Source organism: Anguilla anguilla, chromosome 2 (genome assembly GCF_013347855.1).
Source record: "Anguilla anguilla isolate fAngAng1 chromosome 2, fAngAng1.pri, whole genome shotgun sequence".
NCBI lineage: Eukaryota > Metazoa > Chordata > Actinopteri > Anguilliformes > Anguillidae > Anguilla > Anguilla anguilla.
Genome location: NC_049202.1, coordinates 18,808,666 through 18,822,361, shown reverse-complemented (window position 1 = coordinate 18,822,361; position 13,696 = coordinate 18,808,666). Strand labels below are relative to the sequence as shown.

General features: G+C 39.6%; 1 long non-coding RNA gene across 1 annotated transcript; it reads right to left on the bottom strand.

The window, feature by feature from the left end:
• Positions 1 to 9,549: 9,549 nt before the first annotated feature.
• On the bottom strand, positions 9,550 to 13,629 carry LOC118221241. The gene is made up of 2 exons (XR_004764073.1): positions 13,501 to 13,629; positions 9,550 to 10,101 (listed from the first exon to the last, which is right to left on the bottom strand). It is a non-coding gene; the product is annotated as an uncharacterized LOC118221241 (long non-coding RNA).
• Between the last annotated feature and the right edge of the window lie 67 nt (positions 13,630 to 13,696).

Sequence of the window (13,696 nt, the reverse complement as noted above, 5' to 3'; positions counted from 1 at the left end):
TTTAATCTAGATGAGGTAACTAGCGTGCTATTTAAAACGGAAAGAAAAAAATAATGGAGATGACAGCAATGTGGGTCCAAGGGGGGAATGGAAGAAAAGAAAAATCGAACGAGACAGCACCTCCTCTTTGCGTCCCGTCTAGTGTCAAACTGACAGCGTTCATGCCGTCCCCTGCTTTAAAATGCAGCGTGATCTAGTGCAATGCTCTCGCAGCAAGCAGAGGGCAGGTCAAAGAAGACAAGCTCTCCCTGCTTTTTCATACAGAAAATGTAACCGGCTACAATGTAACATTAGACTAAAATAAACATAATTATTCAATATTCATTAAAACTCAAAAATGAACATTTTAAGGTAAAATAACCAAGAAATTTATATTTTGTTTCTTTCAATCCGTTCTCCAAAACAATACTGCGAAAATATCCTACGTAATTGTTCTGAAATGCCACACTTCAGGCGTGTTTGCGCTAAAATCCAGCTCCAAACATATTCTATTTATTGGTGTTTGCAATGATGATAATCTTACATAGCCCACAAACCTAGCTACCTACCCTGAAAAAATAGCTTTTATTAGCATTGAGATATATGATACTGAATAGTGTAACTTAGTATTTAGGGAAAAGACAGTTTCATGTATAAAATTTGATTGGTTTTGCACCGTCGATGCAATGTAATATCAGCGATGCAATGTAATATCAGCGTCGTGTCAATTAAACAATTCTGAGTCGAGATGCTTCCTCCATTTACAGGATACTCAGTCAAAGGAACACACGTTTTCTGCATACATTAGCCTACATTAAGCCAGATACTTTTACATGCAAGGTGAAAGACAGCCAGGACAGGAGAACATTTGTTTCCTAGCAAGACCTTAAATCACAAATGAAAACCAACAACAATAACAAAACCCTTAAACTTTCAGTTTTGAAAAATAAAAATCAGACAAAGGAAGAGGATTAAGAACTACATTTTAATCAATTCTTTGTCGCTATATGTAGTCTCTATGGTCGCTACTTAGTTTTATTGTTCAACAGTCCTTGTGCTCATGTGGTCATCTGACAGAAAACAAATGGAAACGTGAGACTAACTCTTAGATGAATATTAATGGTAATCATTACATTTACATTTAGGCATTTAGCTAACAGCTAACATGAGTCCATGCATACAGATTTAGGCAGCAAACAGTGCTAATTCTTTAGTAATCAGGGTCACAACTGTGTACTGGTATAGTCAATACCCAATCTTACAACGTAATGTTGAAAGCCATAGTGAAAGAGGGCAACTGAAAATATCATGTTATTAGGAAGCAAATGGATTAGGGCATATAGTTTTAGATTTAGTATTGGAATGGCTTGTAAACCCACAAAGTGCAAAATCCACGAAGAGTTCAGCAGTGAGCCAAGATGCCATTTACTGTAACTAGATGAATTTGCAATCTGTAGCATAAATTGGGCAGTGCTTCTGCTATCCTGAATGCTGTTGGGAGCCCATTCACCACTAGGGGGCCAGGATAGGAAGAGAGCAGGGCCATTTAGGGAGGGGACAGAACACATCAAGCTAGATTGTGCCACTACATCACTCACTATTTGTCACTGAGTGCTTTGTATGTGTTTCTTCGGATAGAGGCAGATAATGTAATTGTAATGTAATTGTGTTTGATACGGATTAGGTCATTACAATGAGAGCATAAGGAAGGAGGTAAATTGACACCACCTAGTTATATCCTTTCCTATAGCTCTGTTTGCACTTCCTCCTGTCAGTAGGCATGTAAATGGTATATGAAGGGTGTACCTTCAGTAGGAATCCTTATGAAATCTATTGGTTCTATTAGAAGCTGAGGAATCCTGGAGTGTAAAGAATGCATGATGTACAGTATATGTGTTGTTGCTGTTGTGTGTGTGTGTGTGTGTGTGTGTGTTGTGTATGTCTTTGCCTGGTTTTGTACAACCAAAGAATAAGCAAACAACTCACACTGAATTTACATATCTAGCTTCCCTTTAGAAATGCAGCTGCCTATTTCTAGAATTCTTTGAAAGCAATAATACACCTTTAATGACTGCTGAAGCCGCCTGTCATACAGCAACTCTGCTGTGGAAAACCTTTGGCTCACTGCAGCGGAAACACTGTGGGGCTGCTTTCACGACTGTCCAGGTACAGGTGGTGCTCGCGAAGGACATTAACCCTAGAAACAGATCGGACAGAATGAGCTGTGAAACAGCTGGATGTTCAGTGTGGATCATTTTGGGCTCGCTGTGTGGAACCTGGTGGAAGTGGAAATCTACCTTTTCAGACCTTGGATGTTGTTGCTTTCTCTCTTGGTGAAGGAAGAGCTGAGCTTATCACGCAGTAAATTCTCTTGAGTAAACCCTAACTTTCTCTCATAAAATAGCCATAAAAGTCAGTGGGTTTGCTGACACTGGCATGGGGCACCAGGCTTTTCCATTGCCCTGCTCTTATTGCAGTTTTCCATGTCATTAACTTTGGCCACTTATCTGTGTGTCTGCTGCAGTACAGAAAACGCTATCATAGAAAGGCACTTAATAATTAAAGGTCAAAATGAAATACAGAGCAGATCTTGTAGCTGTCTTGTAGCTTGCAGCTGCCCCCTCTCCTGCAAGTGCTGTGGTCTGCATATTAACACAAAAAAATCAATGATTTACTTTTATATATAATGAAAACAAAGAAAATGAAAATGTAAAAATCTTTATTCCACCATATACAAGTGAAGATCAAAATATAATCACAAGATCATCTGGCACTCCTGCAAGGAGAAACAAATCACAACAAAACGCAACACGACTGTGCAAGCACTAAAAATGAAAGCACTAAAAATGAAGGCCCCGCCTCCCCTCCCCTCCCCTCCGCTCCCCTCCCCTCCCCCAGCAACATGACACAGGGCCGCATCAGTCCCCCACAATAACAAAAACTTTGGTGAATCATGCGCAAGTGAAAAGTACGCAAATTCCACCCTGAGCCTTGCTGCCACCAGCCCCCTCAGAACATCACCTGCCTCCACAGAAAGAAAGAAAGAAAGAAAGAAAGAAAGAAAGAAATTTTGCTTTTTGGTTGCTCTCCATGTTGTTCTAGCGCATATAAAGCATGTGGCTCGTGGGCTGAACAGGAGACAGGATTCTACAGTGGACGCCATCAGATGCAGTTGGTTTCAATCATGGTGGATGTTTATTCATTTTATTACTTCACATGCGGCCCTCTGGTGGGTTTGTTTTTGTGTTTGTGGCATGAATGGGGTGGATACAATTTCAGGGCTAAGGGATGCAAAATAATTACAAGCAAAGAATTGCAAAAAATAAATGGCATTTACAACTTGGAAAACAGCTTTCTATACACCTTTGAATGCAACTTTGGATTTATGTACCATACCGATGGATATGAACACATACTGTATCATGGGAGGCATGCAAAGATTTTTTAAATTCATGCATTTTGTTTGTATAATCCATTTATGACCCATATCCACCTGGATATTCATTTTTTGGGGACATGAGTTTCTGGTTGTAATATCAGGAACCATATATTCTACTATGCATTCTACTATACATTCAATAAAAAATAAAATGAATAATATATTTGAAAATATTTTTACAGCAACATGTTTCTGTCATCCAAGATACTTAAATACTCAAATACTTACAACATATTTTTTGTGCTGTTCCTCAGGAGGATATACTGACGTGGAAAAATAAAAATGTAGTAAAATGCAATACTGAATATTTACAATACCAGGGAAATCTAATCACTGTTTGTAGGAAGTTTGTGCGTGCTAGTTTAAGGCCTGCACAGAAAAAGGTCAGTGTGCTATGATAAGACAAGCTGTGACCAGATCTGTCTGTTTCTTGAAAAAGGAATAACTTGACTCAAAAATGTAAACTGTTGGGGCTATTTCTGTCCCTTGATAAACGTTGTTATTTTTTCTACTTGTTACCACGGCCTTCTTCAGTGGTTATAATAGCAGGCCCTCCCGACCTTTATAACTGGTGTCTAAATCATGGGCCATATCAAAGCACTGAAAACTAGCATATTTGTTTGGTTAGATATGCCATCTGAATATGGCTTCTATACCTACTAATTAATTGGTCTGATTAATGAACTATGTGCTAATAACTACTTGTAGAAATATGGGTCATTAAATCTGATTGCATTAACATGGACATTTTTGTTCTAAGGAAAACGTGACCGTAAAAACGTTCAAAAGTTCTGTCTGCTTTGTAAACACATCTTTTCGCATGAGGGTACTGTGACTAGTTTACAGTATCACCTGCAAGCAAGACTTCCTTTCATAGCTACCGTTAGCTAGCAAATGACAATATTTCAATACAAGTGCAATACAAAGACAAGCACTTGCCAACTAATTTGCCAAACTGCAAGTTTGGATTGCATGAAATGGCCTATCAACTAACATGACTGAGGATTGGGGCTTAGAAGCAGTCCTACAGCTAGCATTGGAATATTTATATTAATATTTAATGTTCAATTAATAGTTTCCAGAGGAATTCAATTTATGGAAAAAACGAATAAACCTATTTGAAATCAACAATCACATGTATTATTATTATTATTATTATTGTTATTATTATTGCCGTTTCTCCAGTACAGCCAAAATCATGCATCATGCACACTGTTCAGTATGTCAGCAGTTTTAATCATCCTTGTAAAAAGTTACAGAAGTCTTACCTGTTAATTTGAGTTAGCACCAGTCAACCCTTTCACACACAATTTACTCCCTCTAACCACTGTCCCTCTTCCTCTCTCACACACACACACACACAGTATCAATTCTATTTGTTCATGGCATTCATTGCTCTGTTATCCACAAAGGCCCTTAATTGCTCATAGTTATACTTTTGTTCACTGGTTACTATTATTTAGAATCAATAATAAATCAGGTGGATGAAGGGTCCCTAGTGCCCTCTCAGATGACTGATGAAAGACAGAAGAGTAGGATGTTCATGACTGACATGACGGAAACTCTTCTTCCTGAGACTGAATAGAGTCCACTGAAGTTGGCAGACCATTCCCACTGCCTGTACTGGCTTGCCTGTCCAAAGCTCTGCAGCACCTGATACGTATCGCTGAACCCCAGTGACTTAGCAGCGGATGCACTTAGCCTCATGGTAAATGGTAAATTCAAAGTTAGGTCAACAAAAAGACAGGTGTGTGTGGTGACTGCTTTGTACTGTCCCATATCCATATGAAAAAAAATACCACTCTGTCCCTAAGTGGAGATACTGTCCTTTTCACCTATTTAAGATAGGAAGAGAATGTGTTTGCAACAGAAAGGGGAGGGGTTGCTCAAGAGTTTGGTCTACTGTCCCTGACATACAGTATAGTACCTGTGTGGGGGGCCAAGGGAGATGACAACTTTTCTTTTAAAGAGACCATTGGTTCACCTCTTCATACAATCCTTTCACAATCCTCTAAGCCTGACCAGTCAATGGTCGGACAATATCTGTATATGATAACGTATGTTTGGACTGCTGCTCTTTTACTGACGATGGGGGTTGGTGGAAAATGCGGACACGGATGACGACAGCGTAACTGTTTTTGTAAACCAGGGCAGCGGTGACGTCCGAGGAAGCTGTCGCGCTGGAGAGATGACGCATCCTGGGTCAACGTTGCCGCCTCAGATCCCTCTGCCAGGGGTGCTCTGTCACCCACTCCTTGGCTCCGCCCACTGCTTCCCTGTGTCGTTGCCATGGTTTCGTACACACAGTGCTATCCAGAATGGTAGCAGTCAGTTGTGGGCAGTTTTTGGAATATTGGTCAGAAACAGAACTGGTTTCCAGACTAGATTCCAAAATCCAAAGCCAGCATGAGCTCATTTGTTAGCCTGAGAGGCTAAAATCACAACTTCACATTGGCAAAATAAAAAATGACAACTTTCAAATAGTGTAAAAACTGGAAACTAAATTCTTACATTGTGCTCATCATGAAAGAGACAAAATATGATTATTTCTGCTCAGGGATAATCATTCTGTTTAAAATGAGAAAACCCACTTTTGCTAAGTTGACAAAAATGAAAACTACAGCAATGAGCAATGGGGTTGTTCTGTTTCACATCCTCTTCAGATATTATTTCAGCATGTGAATGAGCCCCACAGTCTGGTATTCAGTGAAAGTCAGTTCAGTTCATTTTGATTTGTATAACTTTCTACAGTCACTCTCACAAAGATGTTTTACCCCCCCCCCCCCCTTCCCCGGTGAATTGAGTGCCATAGTCTGCCTGCGGTCTGCCAGTACAAATGACTTCCAGTAAACCTGTCCCTCGCTCCAAAGATAACCCCAATCCAGCCTTCAGCCTAGCACTTATTGTTTCCCTAACATTAACACCAATTCTAACTGTAAACTTAATTGTTAGGCCTTGCAGTCCACTAAAATTGGATTTTTCTACAGCACTGTAGGAAAGTCTGTTTTTAAGCACCCCAAAGGGCTCTGCTTCACAAAGGTTTGGTTAGCTGTGAAAAAAAACACGCCGTGAACCATTTTCAACCTATGACCCCAAGTTCTGTCAGCAGAATGTGAAAATTTAAAAGAAAACGCTCAATTCAATGAAATTGAAATGTATTTCACTGAAAATAATTCACAATAGGCCTGGCTATATAAGACCTTATATCGCAATAATAAAAATAATAAAAAATTATTTTAATAATAAAAAATAATAATAATTTGGTCTAAAGTCAACAACTAAATCTTTAAAAAATGTTTTTAAACATAAATAAAAAGAATTTGTCCATTTAAAAAGAATTTGTATGTATGCCTTGTATGTGTATTATGTTCTGTCCATGGTAATTTTGGCACACCCCTTATCTGCTGGTTTAATAATAATCTGTTTGCTGTTTGCCAACTGTTGCAGAGCTTGGCGCTCTACTCTGCTGAGGTTGTGGACATTTACTGTAGGTATAAATCATAGGCCGTTGTTCAGCCGAGTGAGTTGATAAGGTGCTCCTAACCCCAATCCTAAAATTTTCAAAAATAAAATAAATGTATATTTAAAAATGAAAATTAATTAATTTATTAAAAAGTCCAAATAAAATTTTAATTTTAATTAAAAAATAAAATGTAAAAATGATAACCCTATCCCTATCCTTAATTTCTCCTGAACCCTAAAACTAAAACTAACCCTAACCCTACCCCTGGCCCAACCCAAACCTGAACCCAGAGGTGGACAATCCAGGTTCAGAAAGTAAAAGTTCATCCCAGGATTTTGCTCCAGTCACCTGGATTTGCTCATGAGCACCATTCTTCAGCCAGGAGGTAGAGCTAAATCATCTGGCTGAGTTCAGGGGTGGATGAAATACATGGCAGGACTTTTACTTTCTGAACCCTGGAATGTCCACCTCTGCCTGAACCCAACCGTAACCCTAATCTTTAAAAAATATTGCATTTTTACATGTAAAAAGCACAAATTTTTTTTGAAAGAATGTAATTATTTAAAAAACTAAAAATGATTATGAAATTAATAAAATTATTAAATATAATTAACCCCAATCTTAATTTCTCCTCAACCCCAGCACTTAACTAACCCTAAACCTAATTCTAACCCTAAACCTGTTGTTAGCCCAAGGAGTCCACTTAAAATATTTTAATCATGAAACTCCTCGTCAGATTTCTGTTACCATGCCCGAATATTTACCACTGATATCATATCAAATGTAATAAAACATAAGGTTAAATTTATTTATTTGACAGACGCTTTTAGGTAACAGACATTTCTGTCTCTCAGAAAGAGATCAGCAACTCATTTCTGAGATTAAACTTAAACCAAATGCTTTATTTTAAAATATTTATTTGGATACAATTTTGGATGTTTTTGAAGAATCCTTTTTGTATAAAGGAATAGCAAGAAGATGTGTTATCCCAGCATGCTAGCCAATAACACTACAATACGTTTTCAGGAATAAAGGCTATCTTCTCCCATATTTGCAGTTTGCAGGACACCACTGGTAAAAAAAATAGATAAACACCTGCTTAATTTCCTATGAAAACAAATCAGAGCATTTAATTTCCTGGCCTGTGTTATTTTTTGTGCAAGTTTTTCTGCATGGGTTGATAATTTATTTCTAGCTGGCTGTCAGGACCTTTAACCAGTCCCTTGTTTGTGTGGACAGTCACTATGAACCTTATCCACTGCACCTGAGTCCATGCGTTGCACCTATGTCATACCTGTTTTTTTATTTATTGCCCCTAACATTCAAGGGCACTACCCAGCATGCAACAGCCTTTAGAAAGGAAAGGTCACTGTCACTGATAGCACTCACATTCTGTGCACAGGAGTGAGGAAAGGGCAGTGTGAGAGAGAGTGAGAGAGAGAGAGAGAGAGAATGGAGGGAGGACAGAAGTAGAAATGGAGTTGAGGAGAGGAAAAAAGAAAAAGGCAGGGAGGAAAAAAGATTTTTTAAAATCTAATAACCCCTACTATTTTTATGTATAACATGTAGGTGGCAGTTTAAGCATATATGGCATAATATTCCTTTGTACCATAAGTGAATTTTTGTATTGTTGACAGTAGAGGGGGGGGGGCTTTTGGTGGGGACCTGGAGGCCTGGAATGACCTTCATGTCCTGAAATGAATCACCTCTGTTTTTTCCACGGTTCTGCTCCGCAAAACCTGCTGATTCTGAGTGAACGAGTAGCCTGGGCCCCTGTCCTCGGACTATGCTCAGGTGAGGAGATAAGATACGAGATCTGAGGTCTGCAGATTCTGGTACAAAAGATTTTACGCCGCTCTTATTGAGAAATCTCATAATTATTAAACCCAGAACTTCCCCTGTGCTGGAACCAGGGAGAGAACTGCAGGAAAAAAAGGAAAAAGGGGTTAATGAGGGAGATTACTGAAGCTCACGTCAAGTGAGCTCTGCTGACAGAACTTGGGGTCATAGGTTGAAAATGGTTCATGGTGTGCTTTTTCACTGCTAACCAAACCTTTGTGAAGCAGAGCCCTTTGGGGTGCTTAAAAACAGACTTTCCTACAGTGCTGTAAGCCCTCTATAATGTGGGTAAAATATGAGTGTACAGTAGTTTTTGACAATGACTTGAATTATCTTTGATAGCTCTTTTTCAGCCATCTTGTGCAAAGCCCTATCTTATCATTTATTTATTCACTAATGCTTCACCTTTATTACAGCAGTAATAAAGCCCTCAATAAGTAAAACCAGGGAATAGCTGCTACAGCCAAGAGAAATGGAGGCGTCTGCTACCTCTTTCATGAATACAGTGTTTAGATACAGCTCGGCACTCATTCATTCCTTATCATTATCATATCACGGAATCCTTTGATAACTTTCTTAATCCTCTGAAGGGGAGTGGTTGCTTTTTATTGCTAATATTTATTTAAAAAAATATTTCGTGTTTTAATTATGGTCTGAAGATAAGCTTTTAATGATTAGTGAGTTTAAGAAGTCAGTCAGCGTCAAGTTAGAGATCAGACGTGTGGACAGGGGAGGAATGTTTTAACTTCTTTTGTGGAGTCACAGTCCACATAGAGGACTGTATCTGTTCATTCATTGTCTCCGCACAGGGAAGAGGCAGGAGTAGTCATAAGGCCCAGTTTATTTCTATGCTTGCATTACTGCATACACTGCTGTTTACCCAGTTAACAGCAGGGTTTGGCCATAATCAGGCCACTTGTTCAAATCAATCAAATCAAATTTATTTATAAAGCACGTTTAAATACAACCCACATTGACCAAAGTGCTGTACAGGCAGGTAAAATCACAGAGTAAGAGCAAATCACAGAATAAAAACAGAAACACATTCCATGTCGATTGGGCCAGACCACCAACATGACAACACGTTGTACTGTGGAGATTGTCCTGCTAACAGGAAGGAAGCCTTTTTTTTAAAAAAGAGCTTTTTGTACAGAGGCTTTAAGTTGAAGGTTTCCAGTCCCTTGTCCGTTCATCAGGAGAAAGAGTCGTAAACGATAAGATTCCCTGTGTCTTCCAGCTCCAGCTCCGTGTTCTCTGCTGCAGTCTGCTATTTTTATGGCCCCACATTCAGGTCACTTGTTGATTTGGAAATTGCTGGCGCACACGTGAAGGCGTGCTCAGGTGTAGGGGAGGGGCGGATGTCAGATACTAGGGATTATACCTGTCAGGGAGAAGAAGGCATAGATCTTATGGGCAGCTCAGAGGGATGAGCTGTCAAATGTTGGGACGTGTAGAGGGGGAATACTGCACATATCTGCTATTACACAAATGGAAATACATATAACACAATATTAAATTTGGGCTCCCAAGCAACTCCTGCCATTAAAGGGCAATGGTGTGCCCACTTGCCTGGATATAATCTAGACACAGCAAAAATTGCGATTGGGAGGACCATGGGCAGATGCACAATTGGTCTTAGCATTGTCCAGAGATAGCATTTCAATATCATACTTGAACTTTGAGCTTGAACATTTGTATTAATACATCCACGTTCTGATATATTCATATAATTTAAATATATTAATATAGCAATTAATGCAGCAATGAATGTTTGGTTCCTCATTTCTCCTGCTATTCCAGGAACTCTTTAATATGCAAGGCCTTCCTTAGAAATTTGTCAATGAGTGGATGCCAATAAATTGATCATAACATACTCTCCATTGACTGGATTTGAGCCATGTGATCGGGTGGATACAGTAATTGTATTTAATTAAAATTAAAAAATGAGTAACATGTGAACCTTTTCACTTGAGAGTCTCAACAGTGCAGAAAGGACTGACTTGCACTTTGTGTGTGTGTGTATGTCTATGTGTTGTGTACATGTGTGCTTGTGTGTGAGCCTGTATGTGTATAAGGCTGTGTGTTTGTATGTGTGTGCCTGTGTGCTCTCTCTCTCTCTCTCTCTCTCTCTCTCTTGCTCACAGTCTGTTTTCTCTGACTGCTGCCGCATATCGTGATCAATCATGGTCATGTTTCAAAGGACCGGTGCTGCCCTGTCATTGGTTCACTGGCAGACAACACCCACTGCCAGGATGATGACGGGAGATGGGTGAGGGGTAAGGGGTAAGGCTTAAAAATTAAACTGCCTCTCTCTTCCTGGAAAGAAGACCCGTTAAATTCAAGGAATTTGGACACTGTGAATACTTGACAACTAGGACCAGGATTTCATAATGCTGACGTAAAAATGTGTGCTTTTTTCACTGCGTGTCCATAACTGAACTACAGTATGTTTTACACAGTCACAGACCTCTCGTGGGGGGAAACTAAATTTACCAGATAAAAACAACTCCCACTCATTTTTGTAAACAGATAAAGCGTATTAATACAACTACTAATAAAGACACAAATTGACGTAAATTTTTAAAGACAACTTTTTTTGCTTTTAATTGCTCATTTCAATGACACTGGCCATTGAAATATTTTACCAATGAGTGAGTAGGTGAGTGAGTGAGTGTGTGGATGTGTGTGTGAAATCTAGACTTGTTTTTCCTGTTTTTCCTCAAAGTAGCTCGAAATTCCAGAGAATCTGGGACTTGTGTAACACAGCAGTGCTGTTGTGATCTGACCAGCTTTCTGACTAGTGGGGGTGAGGGTGAGAGTGGGGGCGGGGGGGGGGGGGGGGGGGTGCTGGGATCCAGGGGGCTAGGGCCCAAGCACAGGTGCCGGGGGTGGGGGCTGTGATTCCTCAAGAGGCAGCGGTGCCATTGGATGGTATTAAAAAACAGAAACGTTCCTCTGAGGAAATGGGTGGTCTTGAAACTTGTTGAGCAACACTGACCTCTGCTGGTTCCTTTTCATTACTTCAAATAAGTATCTCCTTTTGGATTTTGTACTGTTGCCAAACAATGCAACCAGTGATGCAAAGAGGTGACTATATTCCATGATATCAGATATGAGATATCTTATATTATATAGATTATAGATTATAATTATAGATTATATTCCCAATGCAGACAAAAATGTTTCATTTCTTATTGTTTGTGTATTAATTTGATCCACACCTGAACCAGTGAACATTTTCAGAGTCTCCGCCCATTGTGGCAGACATGACAAGATCCGACCCTTGGCAGCCATAGCCACTGCAGCAAGAATTAGCTGACGAGCGATTTCTTGTGAATGCTAACCATCTCCCTGGGAATAAAAATACAAGACTATGTCACTGCTGCCCCTGCTGTTGGACAGAAGCATTGCATGTTGGAAGTTCAGGTTCAGGAACTAGAGTTTCACTTTCACTTTTTCCCCTGCCTAGACTGGCAGAACAAAAACATCAACTCAGTGTGATCTCATCTCTATCTGTAACCTTTTCTGCTTTCCCCTTAAAAAGCTTCTCTCCTTAAAAAAAAGTGAAACATTTTCCAGAGTTACATATAAAATAAATATTTAGAACACCTGAAATTCAATCACAAACACTACACGTGTATCTACACACCTAACCTAAAAAGGCAATACTTTATATATGGATACTAATTTTTACATTTGCAGTTATATATTTATATACTTATGGGAGGTACATCAACTTTGAAATTTGGCTTGAAATCCCCAGAATCTTGCCACTGTTGACAAGCCACAGTCTTAATTGCTCTCACTCGCAGCTGAACACATAGCTGCCTAATCCTCAGTGTAGCCATGGAAGCAAGCGATTAGAGAGAGCTTCACAGGGCAATGGCTTGGGGCTGAGCCTGTGTGTGAACTAGTGTGTGCTGTGCTCACACAGTGGCGTGCTGTGCTCAGCGGGTGTTGCAGCCTCTGACGTGCTTGTGTGTCACCGTAAAGCCACCGTGCTCTGGATGCTGCCGTTATTCTCAATATCTCATCCCCCCAGAAATACCGCAGACAGAGAGCAGAAGTCACACAGAGCACACAACCACACACACACACACACACATGCACGCACGCACACACGCGCACGCACGCGTGCACACACACACACCCATACAGTGAGATTACATTAATATAAACAAAGGGATCCACCCAAGGGGTCATAGCCTCTGAGCAGTGATTAAGTGTTACTGATTACTGATTACTGATTTTACCATTTCTGACGTGTGGTTTCTAGGAAGCGATAGTGTTTATATTATGATTCCCATAATCTGCCATGATATGTCTGCCTATAAATGAATGTTCAAGTAAATGATAACAAGATATAGATATGTACATTTATGAAATTCTGACTCACATGTGATAGAGCTGCATTTTTAGTTGACTCACTGGATACTTAATTGACTGTATCACTGTCTATGTATTCCTGATTTGTTTTCTCTCATTGTGTAAAAAACACTTGATGCAAATACAGCAGAACCTGTTATTTACCAATAAATACCAATACCAATATTATTGGTTGCTCTATTTTAGGACTGTCCACTTGTCTCTGCAGGGTTACATAAAGGTTTACGTTTTAGTGTATATAACGTTTTAATTAGATTATGTTCATAACCTGTATATAACGTATATTCGGAAGCATTCGATATTACACCACCTAAACCGAAATCAAAACTTTCATTGAAAAAAAACATTTATGGGCAAGTACATACGTAGGATTTAACGATGAAATATAGAGTACCTGGGAAATTTTGTAGAGGCATAACACTTCGCATGTAAGTTCCCACCCTGCCCAAGAAGCTCCTGCGAATGTATCTTGTGCGGAAGGCGGGTGTAGAAAATGCAGATATTGTTCCCTCAACAGTCGATAGGCTGGTGGGGAAATTGACGTTGGTGTCTCCGGAATTCCCCTCTGATCCGGGGGACTTTCCGTTTTG